We start from the raw sequence: 16219 nt of genomic DNA on the forward strand, positions 1-16219 counted from the left end.
CTACATGATGGCTTCACTGAAGATAGGTGTGTTTGGTAACAAACATCTCATATTAGTATACCCACACTGATTCCAGTGTTGGATTTATTAATACATGCATGCAGACGACACCTTAGAGGTGTCCCCTGAAAACGTACAAGCATCTGGTCTGTTGTCTGACTGGTTTCTGCTAGCTTGCCATCAGAGATGAGTGTCCGGCCCCCAAGGGTGAGAGCCTTTGCTCTTGGGAGGTCAGAAACAAAGCCTGCTCTGGAAAGGGATGTTTACACTCCCTCCCTCAGGACAACCAGCTGATTAGCATTCCAAGGCAGGGGAGCTTCGAAGAAGATACTGAATTTGAAATGTAAGTCTGACTCCCCTCACAAAAGAGGAAGCCGAACCCCTTTGTCCAGAGCCCTTTTGCACCCAGACAGGTGAGTAAATTAACTAGTTGTGTAGGCATGCCACCCCCAGGCTAGCACCACTGCCAAGGTGGCCTAATCTGAGGTGGACACGACTTTTCAGAAGTAGCCATCTTTGTGAAGGCAAACTTAGGAATTCTGGGACAGGGTTATGCCCATTTTCCACAGGAAGTGGCCATATTGGGGGCATAGTAACCCCATGCATCGGTAGTCCATTGGCTGCTACCCTACACTCCCCTAACACACCTAAATTAAGTATTTAGGGGAGCCCCTGGCACCGAAAAATTAAATCCTGCTGACCTAAAAGACAAAGACGGACGTGAAGAGTCGCATCCTGGCAAAAATTAAGACCCAGCAACTGACCTGGTGTCAATCCTGCTGGTCTGCCTGCTGACTGCGACAATTGCACCAAAGGATGACTTGTCCTGCAGCTGCTAAGTCCCCAAAGCCCAGGAGAACCGCCAGCACTGCATCGAGGAACCAAGACCTCATGAGAAGTAGCGGACCTCCTTCCCTGCATTTTGTAGGCATCGAAAGACTCCTGAGAGGACTTTGTCACCGCAGAAACCTGACACCTGAAGACATCACTGCACCTGTCACTCCAAGCCTGAGTTGAAGTGGGCCAACTGTGTCATCGTGGTCCCCAGCCCTCCAGAGACCAAGTCCACCGTGGATTCTCCCCAAGTGAACTCTCCAACATCGCCCCCAGCCTCTACATGCAGGCCCCCACTACCATGACTTGTCCCGATAAGGAAATCTTGATGCCTAAGGACACCTCTGCAACCGTCATCCCTGGGCCGTGGAGAAGAGGAGCAAAGGTGTCCCTACATCCCTGAGTATCATGAAGCCTGACCCCCCCTGTTTGTTTAGCCTGACTGGCCCCCCAGTCAAAGCCTGCAGCTTCTTTATAACATGGCTGCAGGGCCGGCTTTAGAGCTGGTGGCACCTGGTGCGACAATGTTTGTTGGCTCCCCCCAATGACCTCCTCCACCACGGATTCCCTCAAAACCACCCTTTAACAGTGCCCAAGTCTTCATAACCACTGTCTTCAGATGCATTATAGCACACTCTCTCGGATACATATATGGCGCCACTCATATCAGTGTAGAGTGTCAGAGCACTTTGCATCACACACACATTACACAAAGACAATCAATCATACGTGTGTAACTCAGCGTATAGGAAATGTAACATAAGACAACGGACTCCAAGGTGTAGGATTCACATGTCATCCACACTGGTAGGCAGAATAGTTTAATCGTGCTTGGTCTGGAGAAGATCAAACTCAGAATTTAAAAAGAAACACCATAGTTGGGGGTTCTCTTTAATAATGAGAATATATTTCTGCCTAAATTAATCCTTTTTGCAGCATTAATCTTTGCTCAAATCTATACTTTGCAGGGTGCATGCAGTTCTTTGATAAAAGTTAATAGTTCAGTACAATCACAAAGCGCATAGAATGTAAATAGGTCAATGGGTTACTGCTTTTAAAAGAGACATCATTGTTTTTCTTGCAATTTATAAATTCAAATCCTATATGGGGATTTTAACCTATAAATTGCAAGTACCAAAATGATGCCTTTTTTAAAACGAGTAACCCACTGACCTATTTGCATTGTATGCACTTTGTAATCTGCTCTGTACTTGTTTTCTGCAACAGGCATAGTAAGCCTCTACACTACTTTATAGTGGGTCAAAACTAAAAGTAAACAAAACTCCAACCTCTCTTCAGGAAGAACATTAATCACAGGATTTCTCCTGACATATTTTTGTTGCCCGAAAATTGCTGGAGGAATCGAGTGCGGCAGCAGCAGGTGCTTTAAAATAACAATAAACGTGCAAACACAGCGCCCCCTGGAAGCCAGCACCCGGTGCGGTGGCACCGGTTGCACCGCCCTAGTGCCGGCCCTGAATGGCTGATCTCATAAAGTAACATTGGGCACCCAACGCTGTTTTGCACCCCAGCACCAATCAATCAATCAATCAATCAGGAATTTTTGGAGCGTGCTACTCACCTGTAGGGGTCTCAAGGCACTGGGGGGTGGGTACAAGCAGCTCCGTGGTCATCTGGAGAGCCAGGTCTAGAGATCTTTTCTGAATAGGTGCAGTGTCGGGCTTCGTCTGATGTGGAGTAGGAGTTTGTTCCAGGTCTTGGCTGAGATGTAGGAGAAGGATCTGCAACCCGCTCTGGCCCTGTAGATGTTGGGGACCGTGGCTAGGGCTAGGTCGGCAGACCGGAGGTTCTCTTGGGGGCGTGGAAGGAGATTCTTTTGTTGAGGTATTGAGGTCTGGTGTTATGGAGGGCTTTGTAGGCATGAGTGAGCAGTTTGAAGGTTATTCTTTTTTCGACGGGGAGCCAGTGGAGGTCGTCGAGGTGTTGGGTGATGTGGTCATGTCGTGGGATGTCGAGGACGAGTCTGGCTGCGGCGTTCTGGACGGTCTTGAACTTGTGGAGGAGTGTTTTATTGTTTCTGGTGTAGAACACGTTTCCGTAGTCCAGTATGCTGGTGATCAGTGCATGGGTGATTGTCTTCCTGGAGTCAGGGGGGTGCATTTGAAGGTCTTGTGGAGTATGCAGAAGGTGTTGAAGCATGTGGAGGACACGGCGTTGATGTGGCGGTTCATGGTGAGTGAAAAGTCCAGTATGATGCTGAGGTTGAGCGTGATCCGTAGGGGTGGGTGGGTTTCCGAGGGCGGGGGGCCACCAGTTGTGGTCCCATGCGGAGGGGTTGTATCCGAGTTTGAGGACTGCTGTTTTCTCCGAGTTGAGCTTTAGGCAGCTGCTACTCTTCCAAGATGCGACGTCCTTCATCCCTTCTTGGAAACTGTGCATGGTGATGTCGGGTTCCTTGGTGAGGGATAGGATGAACTGGGTGTCGTTAGCCTCTGAGACTATGTTGAGTCTGTGTTTGTGAGGGGGGCCATGTAGACATTAAAGAGCATGGAGCAGAGGGAGGATCCTTGGGGTACTCAGCATCTGATCTCTGCAGGTTCGGAGAGGAAGGGCGTGAGTCTTATTCTTTGAGATATGCCTGAAAGGAAAGATCAAATCCAGTCTAAGGCAGTTCCCTGGATGCCGGCATCGTGGAGTCTGGCTGCTAGTGTGCGGTGGGAGACACGGTTGAAGGCTGCTGAGAGGTCTAGGAGGATAAGGGCTGCAGTGTGGACTTGGTCGAGGAGGGTGCAGATGTCATCAGTAGCGGCTATGAGGGTGGTCTCAGTGTTGTGGTTGCTGCAGAATCCGGATTGCGAGGAGTTGAGGATGTTGTTGGCTTCTATGAAATGCGCTAGCTGGGTGTTGACGACTTTGGCGACAAAGGGGAGAAGAGAAATGGGCCTGAAGTTTTTGAGGTCTATCAGGTCTGCGGGGGGCTTCTTGAGGAGGGGGTTGACTTCAGCACGTTTCCAGTCGTTGGAGAATGTGGCTGTATTGAGGGAGCAGTTGATCGTTCGTCGTAGTTTGGGTGTGATGGCGGTAGCGGCCCTGTGGAAGATGTGCAGCAGGCAGGGGTCAGTGGGTGCTCAGGAGTGGATGCTTTTCATAGTCTTTGCTGTGTCTTCTGTGGTGAGAGGGGTCCAGGTGTGGAGGGTCGGCTGGATGTCGTAGCTGGTGGGGGTTTTAGGGTTGGTGCCGTGGTCATGGTCATCAAAGTTGTCAACTAGTGCCACTGGTGATGTTCTGCTGGTGCTGCCTTGGACCTTGTCCACCACTCAACTTAAGTCCTGGAGATTGATCCCGTTGATTGAGGTACTGTACCTGAATGTCACATTCACTTTTCCTCTCATTGATTAACAACTGCAGCTTCTAAAAATTGCACGAAGTGTCGACTTTTTGACCTGAAAAGAATTTATATTTAAATAAAGCCTGGTTGGTCGCTCAGACAGTGCATAGGGAGCCTGGAACTGTTCGCCACCTGACTGCAGCGCAGTCGGTGGAGAAATGCTGAATGCTCATGACAGTTTGCCCGTCCTAAGATGGCCGGCTAAACCGTCATGCGCACTTATGGTGCCCACCAACACTCCACCCTGCTGGCTGCAGCTGGCTGTCAGGATAGCACTACCACTCCTCGCCCTGGCTCAGTACTGAAGAATAAAATGATAATAACATTGTCTTATTATTATTTTATTTTTCCTTCTTGCACTGCTCAGAGAGCAGTGGAGCAACACTCCTTCACCTTAACGGAGGAGCCGCAGTTGCAACAGAGCTACCATTAGCAACTGTTTGTTTTAATGGTGGAACTACCTGTAGCATATGATATCTAGACATTAATTTAAAATGCGCTTAATTTCAATTGAGGCTCCTTCTTTCCAGAACAGGCACTTCACCCTGAATGGTCTAGACACACTTACGCTTTACTTAAGGTCATCCTATTTTAATGAAGCGCCACCCCTAAAAACAATTATGTTTTTACATCTACATTCATGGATGACTTATCAGTTTAATTCATCTTTTAACATCTTAATGTGTTGTTGTGTCTTGTATTTATATGTACTGAATCATTGTGCCCTTTATGTTTTTGTTAACTAAATAAAGGTCTTTCACTCACTCACTCATCAAACCAACAGAGTATAGTGCCATGCAAAACAAGCATTGGCATAGCCAATAGGTCTCGCCTTTGGGACCTTATAAGTGTTTAGTTATGAAGCACAATATCCTTGGTGCAACAACATCAACTGTTGCATGGCTAAACACTTATAAAGTCCCAAAGGCGAGACCTATTGGCTATGCCAATGCTTGTTTCTATTATCACTGCATAAAACAAAACAGGCACATCACAGCCATCAAAAGCATAAAAGGTAAGCCCATTCTCTTACATATCACAAAAGAGATGACCAACTGTAGCTGATTTCAACTTAAGTAATAAACTAGCCCCAGCCAAAGATCATCTTAACGAACCACCACAGGCCCAAATGAGTCCAACGGTGGAATGCGCAGTTGGCGCATACTCCCATTTGATCGGATTTCTCAGGCCATGACGACAGAGAGATGAAGACAGGAAAGCTACCTAATGCTGGCAGATCTCTATCCTGGTAATATGGTCATAACTTTTACAGAAGTGCATGAAATACAGGAAATATGTTGAGGTAAAGTCTTACAATATGCTAAAACAGCTTCTATCACTAAGACAATGGCCCACATTCCCAGATGCACCAGCACCTAAACAAACAATGGTTGACCTGTTGACATTTTCCAACTGCAAAAAAACTGATAACAAGCTTATATATAGCATTGCGAGCCGATAGGCCACTGGTATGATTGAAAGCACGAAACCAGATGGCATGAAATGCTCCATGAGCCCATGACAGACAAGTGGTGGGGTAGCATCTGCCTGGGGTTTACACAGCGTCAGTTAATGCCTGATTCAAACTTCTACAATACAGCTATGTACACATGCACATGACACACTTAATCCCCTTAAAATAACCAAAGCTTAACCTGCGGGTTATTCAACATCATTAGATGTCAAGCTAAAAAAGCGTTTTTTTTGCACTGTATCAGTCTTTTTTTCACATATTTGTGTTAGGACTTACAAAAAGACTGCAAGAGTGTTCAACAGACAGTAATAAACTAGCCCAGGCAATGCTAATAGGTCTGGCTTCAATATGCTATCACAGTAATCAAATGCTGGATGTTATATATAGAAATGCTCGACACTGCCCTTCCACTTTAAAAGCCCTGACAACCGTCCTCGCGACTCAATCCGAACAAAGACGGGGACAGCCAGGCATTTGTCCAGAGCTGATTGGCTCTTGTCCATGAGGGCGACCCGCCTTGAAGAACGGACAGCGCACTGGCGCTTGAGGGCTCACGTGGCCTGCAGCTGTGCCTCCGGAAGAATGCTGTGGACACACTGACCCCCGAGGTCAGTGTGGGCTCGGGTCACGACACTGTCCGGGAAGAGGAACCAGGAAGCGATCATTTCATTACCACGTGCATGCCAAGCACCACGTGTCTCAGTGCCGAAGAACCCAGCCCCACCGACTTATTCTGGAGGCCGGCGACGGAGCAAAGGTGGCCATTGTGTGGAAAGGGTGCGGTGAGAGGAGGACATTCACTCAGGAAATGTACAGAGTTCAGGCTGTGAAAGTATAGTCAACAATGCACCATTTTGATGTGCTTAGATTGCCCCCCGATACACCCCCCACCCTAAGCGCAAAACTGTAAGTAGAATTTTACAACAGCTAAAAAAACAAAGCATCTTCGGATAAGGCGACTACAGAATACAAACTGTATGTAAAGTACAAGCATCCAAACAAAAAGTGGCCAGACCTTCAGAGTTCTGAGCCAGGCAGCAGAACTGCAACGTGAGTAGCAATAAAGAAGCCTCTCTGGAAAAGATTAAATAAAGCACCGCAGAGTGGAAGAGCGAGCCCTCTTCCTCCTCCTGACAGCTGCTCCCGAGGTAGATTAACCACAGCAATAATAGCCCGCGGGTTAACAAGTGGGAGGGGTTGGGAGAGTGCGGCCGAGGTCACACACGGCGTTTACCTTGCGGGAGTGAGCCTTGGGCACCATCTGTTTGGAAGTTAATTACAAACAGATGGTTTCAAAGCTCGCTCCCGCAAGGGAATCGCCAAACGTGCACGCTTTGCCATTGAAAGCAATGCAAAGCGTGCACTTTTTTGGACCAAAAAGTGAATCAATTTCTAAAGGTCTCCTCCTATGTAGCACATGCGCGCTGCGTAGGCGAGACCCAAAAATAGCATCACATGACACATTTGACATATAGAGAGAACTCTGCAAATCAGTAAACCCTTGCCATTCTTGACCTCATCCTGACTGCCAGGCTCACGGCTCGATCCCCGGTGCCGGCGGCAGCTCCGCTCAGCATCATGTGACTGGGCAATGGCTCACTTAATCTCCCAGGTGGGCCCCAGCGCCTGGATACCCTTAGGGGTGATAAGTGGCGCTTTACAAATCTGGAATTATTGGACCTCTATAGCTGTCAAGTTTGTAGCTTGCTTGTGTGTGACAATGAGATGTTTTCAGGATTCTTGTGTGTGACATTTCAATGCTGTATGCGTGACACATTCTTGAGTGGCTTGCAGTTCTAAGCCCAGAGCTCAAGCAATCTCAGATCACCCATAGCCTGTCCTCTCCTCCTCATGCAGATCGCAGATTCAGCCTCACTCACCTCATAGTCTGAGATAAATAAAACACTGGCCATTTAAAGCACTGCACTGTATTTTAACTAAAATATTACCTTTCTTGCCCTCCCTACTATACCAGGGCTTTTAAGCAAGTCTTTATTCCTGCCATTACAAATGAATGCTACTGCTTCTGCTGTATTGCACCTTGTTTGTTGTGCATGCTTGCAATATATTGTGTGCACAATGAGTGTTACATTGTGTTTAGGATGGTGGGATTTGCAGAATATGTTGTGGGTTTGCTGGTTTGCAGATTTTTTTGCAGGTATGTGGATTTACTAAGTATGTTAGGGTTGCAGTGTGTGTCAGGGGTCACCGCAGATTTTGGGCTTTGGGCAGTGGGTTTGGAGTGTCAGAGGTCAGCAAGATTTACAAAGTACATTAGGTCAGCATGGCTTGCAGTGACTGCCTGGAGTCAGTGAGTTTGCAGAGTGCGCCCCTGGCGGTCACGGGCTGCTCTGAGGACACGCGCACTGAGAACACAGGGCGCCAGTCCGCGGCACCGACAGAACCTAGCCACCCTTGCCCCCAGTGGCCCTGCCCCTGCTGTCCATTTTCATTTTTTTTAATTAGCAAATTTGCAAAGATGAACATCAGCAGCAGCAAAACACTCTCCTGTTTCTGTTCTCGTCACTGTCCGTACGCCATTATCTGACTGGAACATGTGGTATGGTAAACGTTATGTGTTATACATCGGTGGCCCAAAGAACTAACATGCCCACTCCATGGATCTGTGTTTGCCCCCCATAGTCACATGTTTGATTCACCATGGGTTAATACAGCCTTTCATCCTTCTGAGGTCGATAAAATGAGTACCATTAAGCTGAGGAACTATTACCATTCACTAGCACAAACAAACTCTTGGGTTTGAACTTACACTCTATTAATATGTGTTATGTTTGTTAGGTAACTATAAAAGAAAAACTCTCAGAAGTGTTAATCTCTAAACAATGTTTCTGTGTTCCTCTAAACAGGCAGGACACAACAAAAGGCAGGACTGCAGGAATAGCACTGCTATAAAGATATCCAATCCACTTCATGACGTCACTGGACTGGACGCCCCATCATAAGGCCAGGCAGTTCTAAGATGGCTGCTGACGAGGCACCACTGGCTCTGTAACCACAGGAGACTGGCAGCAGACATGGCGACCAGCTGACAACCTACACCCCTCCATTCAAGTTTGCCTCATTACTGACACTGTGGAGTGTGTCAGCAATAAAAACGAACTGCAGTCCACTTGAAAGATTCACTCTCCGAGAAACCTTTAAAGAAGACACTGCAAATGACCTAGACTTGCAGGATTCTTGGGTCCTGGTTCTTTTTGGAAAAGAAATGTAAGGTGGCGGGGAAGTACTTTTAGAAGATCCGGGGGTGAGGTACAGAATGAAGTAAGATGTGAGAAAGTGCTGACAGGGAAGGGTTAAAGAGGGAAGAAGACAGAATGGACTGGAGTGGAGGATGGAGAAGGACAGGGAGGGGAAAGGCTGAGGAGAGATGGATGAGGGAAGTTCAAGATTTGACAGCTGTGAGTATGCTTAATTTATTAAACAAAGCATGGGCCCTGGGCCCAATGTTTTTATTAGCAGCCATCTGTGCGCTGCCAAAGGCCAGCAGTAATGATGCTTCGACGTCTAAAGGAGACTGGTTATGAGGCTGTATATTAAAACTTTGTTTAACAATTATGGAGGACTCTAAGGTGAGGGCAAAGTGAGAGAAGTAATTTTAATGACTCAAGAAAACACTTTTTCACGACTAGTAAATACTCATGTTGCATCGTGACTGCAGCCACAGATTAAATATTTTGGGGAAAGGCCTTCAGGGTACAAGTTTCAACCTTTAATTTACGACCCCAGGACCCAGTCTCCTTTATTTCATTTAGGTAGTGATTAGGAGGGGCTCTACACTCTCTGAAGCTTTGCAATTGGTCCTCTATGTGTGCCCTTCTATTCTTTAGTTTTGATAATATGATTCTGGCTTGTGCCTCCTCCTTTTGCCACCTGACAGTTCCCGTCTATTTATCTCACTGTTGCAGGTTCGTGTTTATTTCTGCTTTTTTTTTTGTTACTGTTTTCCTATCTTTTGCTCGCTCCCCATTTTCTGCCTTGATGTCTCTTTCTCTAAGTCAAAGTCTAGTCATAAAAAATAAGTCCCTGTCACAGAAACCTAGTGATGGTTAGGGGTGGGCGGAATTTGCGGAAGCCACTTTCGCAAATTATCGCGAAAATGTTAAAAATCTCCGCAAACAAGCGGAAATATCGCGAAGATGCGGAAGTTTTTTTCCCGCCCGTTCGCGATATTTTCTGCATGGTTGCGGGTCGCTAACTTACCCCTGCGGTTGCTCGCGGGCGCGGCCATCTTGTTTTCAGTTGTCTCGCGGTGCATGATCGCGAGAAGAAAGATGTGATCGCGCGACGCATGACGTCACTGCGGACGCGAACTGTCGCGAGACAGCGCAAATGGCTAAAACAATACAACATCTCATGGAGAACGCGACCGGATCGGGAAAACTTGTTGGCGAACGCGGGGATTCAGGTAAGGCGATCGCGCGCGCACGAGAATGTATTATTTTACAGCGCGAGCAAGAACCAAATTATCGCAAAGCTGCGGAATGCGGAAATTTTGACATTTCCGCGCTCTCCGCGGAACGCGGAAATGCCAAATTATCGCAAATTCCGCGAACGGAACGGAAATTTTGCCCAGGCCTAGTGATGGTCCCCACTTCCGGCACCCAGAGGCACTTATTAAACACTGGCTGTGTAAAGGTGAGGCCTGAATCGTGAAGAGAGATGGACGAGGGACAAGCAAGTGCACTGTGAGTGTAGGAGAAGAGGCAGAGGAGGAATTCCAGAGGGGTGTTGGATGCAGGGGCTGTTGTACTATGTGGTTGATACGTGTGGAAGATGCCAAGAGGGAGGAAGGACTGTTCGGTGAAAATAGCATATTCCTTCTCAATTTCTCTTATGAATGAACTTCCTCTTGCTGATGTTCACACTCGAATGTAGGCGGACAAGAGGCCAAGAGAGAGGCCCAAAGATCGTTTAGAGAATGAGAGACCGAGAGAGAGAAAGACTTATAGAAAGAGTGACTTTGAGAGAGCGACAGAGCGAGACAAAGAACTTGTAATTCCAAGAGTGATACTGAGTGAAAGTAACCCAGTATGGCTTTAAAGTAATCGCATAGCATGCCCATGCACAGGGACTCTGGTTGTTGGCTGTCCTAAATTATGACGCTGCTAATTTGTCTAATTCTTGAAGTGGCAAAAGGGGACCTCAAAGCACTGTTGAGAGGGCGCAAGAGAAACAGAAAAAAGGGACGAGGAGAGACGAAATGAGGAGGAACACTAAAGGGAATGAGAAAGGAGACTAGCAGGTGAAGTAGTCTTACCCACGACAGAAGAAATAGTGTTTCATAGATACACTGCCTGGGCCTCTAACCACTAACAATTAACGAGGGAGGGTAAAGGAGCAATACTGTGTGCAGATATATGTGTGTGTGTGGGAGATTCCCAGCTTAGGGCACCCTGTACCAGGGCAGCCAGTGATTGCCGCTGAGAGCCTGGAGACTGTCCATCTTCTCCAGAGTGTCAACGAGACCTCTCGTGATCCTACGTACAACATCTCGCTGAGCCCACATATACAGAGGGACAGCTAGAGAGGATGGGACGGGGGCTGCCGGGAGGACAGAGACCATCAGGGTTAGACATGTCGGGTTTCAGGAGGTCATAGACAGAAGGAAAGGTTAGCAGGGGGATGATCCGTGAAAAATAAAATTCTGGAGGTACTATTTGATAATCTGCTCTTTCTAATGTTTGCTGTTATGTCGCAAGATTGGGTATCTGGTGTTTCCTGCAGCAGCCCCATGGATACTTACACTTTCTCATTGGGTCTGGTGTTTCGTGTTGCTGTACTGCCAACATCTTTTCAAATGTGTGTTGCATTTTAGACCACAGGAGTGTCAAAACCAAGAATATTTGAGGAGCTGGAACTCGAGGTTACTGTGCATTACCAAGGACTGCAGCTTCTGCATCCAGAGTGCTAATAGTGCCTGAACATTAGGTATCTTGCAAGAGAGTTGTCTCATATACTGACATCCTATCGTGCGAATATTGCAAAAGTATTTCATGCTTGTAAACAGACTATGGAAGAGCAATTGCTAAACAAATACCTGATTGTGCTGAAACTCATTCAAAAGGGCTCAGTGTGTTTCCGATATTTCATTTGCCTTTGATTGTTCTAGATAATAGAGCACAAAATTATACATCCTGACAGGTCCACTGCCCCAATGTGTATTACAATGCAACATTTAACGTGCAGCATTGGGGAGAGGAGTTGGCCTACTGGCAAGGGCGGTCGACCTTGACTCTGGGGAACTGGGTTGCAGTCTCAGCAATGACGCTGAACAACCTGTGATTCTGGGCAAATTACTTAATCTCCCGGTGCCTAACAAAAATGAATGTGTCCTCATGTAATGCAACTGGTGCTATGTAAAGCGCTCTGAGACCCGATTCGGGTCAAGTTTGCGCTATATAAAACTCTGTAAAAAACAAAATCCTCTTTGGTTCAGAAAGCATCTTAATTCCTCGATCACTGCCAGCAAAGTTGTTTCTGTACTGTGGTTTGAACTGCTTTTGTTGGGGGCGGAGGATTTCGTTTGACTCGAGGAAGGCAGAAAGGTGATAGTTACAGGTTTCTCCTGGAGCTTCGAAGCTCCTGGTAACAGGGACATCTGCCTGTAGTTACCCAAGCAAAGGAGCTCAAGACAGGACGCTTTAAAGAATGGTTTAAGCACCATAGAGGGAGAGAGGGAGAAATTAAGCAGATCCACCAAGATGGGAGCAAAATATCAGACACTTGCCTGAGAATGTGAAGGGGGGCAGGGTCAAGAGGAGAGCCTGACTTTAATGCCCTTGAGAGATCCGTGAGGAGGCTTACAGTATGGTCAGGAAAGAATGTAAGAGTTTCTTTTGACTGTACTAGGGGGCCACCTGAAGGATCCTCAAAGTTTGAGCTGTCGGGGAAGGAAGAGTAGATATCCGGGATTGTCTTCTGAAAGAAGAGAGCTAAATTATTACGGTGCACTATCGAGGGTTCTGGGGCAAGGGCAGACAGCTTTGGCTCCGTTATGTCTTTCAGGATCTGAAAGATCTCTTTAGGGGAGTTGGCAGGGAGCTCAACTTTGGTGGAAAAATAGGCTGATTGAGAGGCCTTTATTTCCGCATGATAAGAACTAATGGTGTTACTGTACATACGTTTGCTGGCTTCATCATATGACTTTCTCCAACTTCTCTCCAGACGCTTGCAGTCCTTTTTATGATGGGGCAAGCAGCCATCTTTAAAATGATCTTGCTCCCTAAGTTGTTATGTGTCCTACAGGAACACCTATCACCAGGGGTCACATGAGGTGTTCCTAGGCTGGAGCAGGACATGAAATCCCTGTTGTGGAATGGGGCGCCCCAGAATTGCCCTCAAAACACTGTAACGTAATCCCTACAACAGTAGACAGCTTTCCCAGATTTAGAGGCTTATTACTGGGCAGCTCATTTCATTAATATTAATGATTGGATATTAGCCCCTCATGACCACCCTACCTTTGGACTGCAACGGGTGAAGTGGGGGACACAGTCATACATGTATTACCTCTATGGGGGAAGGGGTCACAGCAACTGCTTTCAGCCACACAAGTGGCCATTGCAGCATGGGACAAGGCCACAAGATGTCTGGGCTGGACCCAAAAAATCACGTGCGAAACCCCTTTAAGGGAGGGTACCTGGCTCACCAAAATGGGGAAGCTGCAAGGATTTGGGTTCTGGCACCTTACTGGTATCTCCAAAGTAGGGTATGTGCTAGACAATGGGGATATTCTGTAAAAACATTTGTTGCAACGTGAACACGGTATCCACTCTAACCAATTCTTAAAATATGCAAAAATACGACCCACCTGTGGACGGAGAGGCTGCAGGGGGAGGATATCCCAGAATGTGCACTGCTAGAGGAGTGGCTTCTAATGGAGTAACTGGGTAAGGTAGCGGTTTCTCATACCTACAGGACATTGAATAATAACGTGCCAGATACCCTGGGTAGGCTACGAAAGAAGTGAGTGCGTGATGTTGGGGACGTGGAGGATATAGACTGGGAGACAGCCTTGATTCCCCCAAAGGGAAGTGGCGATAACATCCAGATTACAATTGATTGAATTCAAGAATATACACACGGTCTAGTACGACAGACGGATATTGCATGGTATGGTACCCATGAGTATTGGGTGGTGACTATAGAGGAACTTACTAATATCCTGGAGGAGACCATACCACCTCAGCCAATGTTCATTCTACTGGGAGTCCCTAGCAATGTAGATATACCACGAGCCAAACTACTGTTTTGAGGCCTAGGTCTGATGGTAGCAAAGAGAGATGTAGCTCAGTACTGAGAGGTGAGAGAAACCCCAACAATCCACTAATGGAGACGGGGTATAGATCTTTATATGGTAGCAGAAAAAGTTACCTATGCTAGTAGGGGTTGCCCCTGGAAATTCTACAAGGTCTGGGTTGGCTGGCTCAAGTAGTATCCAGTGGGGGACCCTTGGTGCATCGGCTACCTAGAGCCGGGTGACTCAAAGGATGTGGAACTGATGATTGTTTGTGGGATTCTGCCACTGTCCTTCTTTCTTCCTTCTTTTCTGAAGTATATCAGCTGTATGACGGGGTGGCCGGGGGGATTGTTTCTTATTGAATTTGTTCCTCAGCGGGGGCACAAATGGTGCCCTATATAACATTATCTTTTGTTTAAACTATGAAATTAAAAATATTTTTTTAAATGTTGGATTGCCCATACACATGCCAAAGCCTTCCTTTCTATGACTAATAATGATATTTGGGCCGTTTAAGTGAGCGCAAGGCAAGTTTAACAATCCTCTTTTCCCAAACAACATGCTATGACAGGACAGCCCCTAGATCTGTGAAATTGCATCAGTCGCAAACACTGTTTTTTGTGGACTTCAAATCGGACAAGGGTTGGCATGCTGCTAATTCCTATTTAAAAAGATCTGAATGCAACATCACAATCTCTGGACCACTCAAACTTCATCTCTTTCTTGAACAATGACCTCAGGGGTTGAACTGCAGTGGCAACATTAGCAATGAACTTGGAGAAAAACTCAGCAAGTCCAAGCAATGAAATAACATGGTCCTTGTCATAGGGAATGGGGACACTCACAATACCATCAACCAACTCTAGTTTTTGGCAACCGCCCTTCCCAGAAATTATATGACAAAGCCCCCACTCATAATCTACAATTCTCCTTCTGTAATGTGAGACTTGAATCCATCTCTTTCCTCAAAATCAACCTAAGAGTTCTGCCATGTACTTCTCGGTCTTTTCCCCAAAAACATCCCGGACCTGAGGTATCTTCTCATGCACTACCTTCATCGCTCTTTAGAAGCATGCAGCAGCTGAAGCTGATACAAAAGGTATCCTAAAAAACCGGTAAGCTCTCAGTGGTGTGGAAAAGAATGTGAAATGTCTTGAATCACTATGCCCACAACCTGGCGGTATGTAGATGTCAGATCCATGATAAATGGATAAATACTCTCGCGTCTCCAAGCATAGGTAGCATCAAAGAGATATTAGACACTGGCCGACACTCTACCCATATGTATTTGGTCAGATCTCCCTTTGCATGAAAATACAACAGACACAAGTAGAAGATGAATTATTTTCAATTACCCCTACCCTTAACAGCTCCAAAGCTCTGCACTAAACAGTTTCAGTATTAGGTTTGGTAAACTCCTGACCTTATGAACGCATGGCTGTGAGTTGTTTGTGAAAATAATTTTGTGCTCAAAGTTTTCAGGAATACTAGTTTTCTTCCAAACAAATCAGGGAACTCTTCACAAATGTAATTATTGTCCTCCAAATTCCCTATTCACATAACTTGTTCAGATGTCTTAGGGTTTAGTGTGATTTTCATGTCACACTGGTGACGCCAACATAAGAAGATGTCACAATGCTTGGTCAGATAAATCCTCTGAATTTTCTCTCTGTTTCGAAATTGGATCCCAAAACAGCATATCCCAGGGCACTAAATTTTTCCCTATCATGGCTGACAGGACTGATGTTCAATGGACATTGCGTCCTTCACCCTGATGGACTACGGTCCTTCAAATTGAGAGAAAATTGCCAGCCCAGTGGAAATTTCTGTAAATTGGGAGGAACCACCTTCACAGCGGTTCCTTTCAGTTTAAATACAGTTTGGTGGACGTCGGCTGTCAGTTTAGATAGTCAGTTAAGAACATTTTTCAAAGTTTATGTTTTTCAGAAACAAGCTCCTAAAGCTGGAGTTTCTTTCTGTAAAAGAAAAAAAGATCTAATGACACCCACTACTTGGAGAGTTTTGGGGGGGTCATTATATTTTTCCCCGTCCCTCACCACCAAGCTTTTCCTGGCAGTGGCGGACAGAAAAAAAGACATTACCCACTAAATAGGGAGGGTGGTGTAAAGGGGCCAATGTTCCAATTCCATGGGGTAATCAAGGGAAATTTTCTGTTGATGGAGCCAACTTGGGTCTGCTAGCACAATCACTTTCTTACCAATCAACACAATCACATACTCCAACAAGACACAACCAACCTTTCCATCCTGTATCACACTGGGAACCATCTATTTCACCTCCT

The sequence above is a fragment of the Triturus cristatus genome, chromosome 12 (assembly GCF_964204655.1).
Source record: "Triturus cristatus chromosome 12, aTriCri1.1, whole genome shotgun sequence".
Lineage (NCBI taxonomy): Eukaryota > Metazoa > Chordata > Amphibia > Caudata > Salamandridae > Triturus > Triturus cristatus.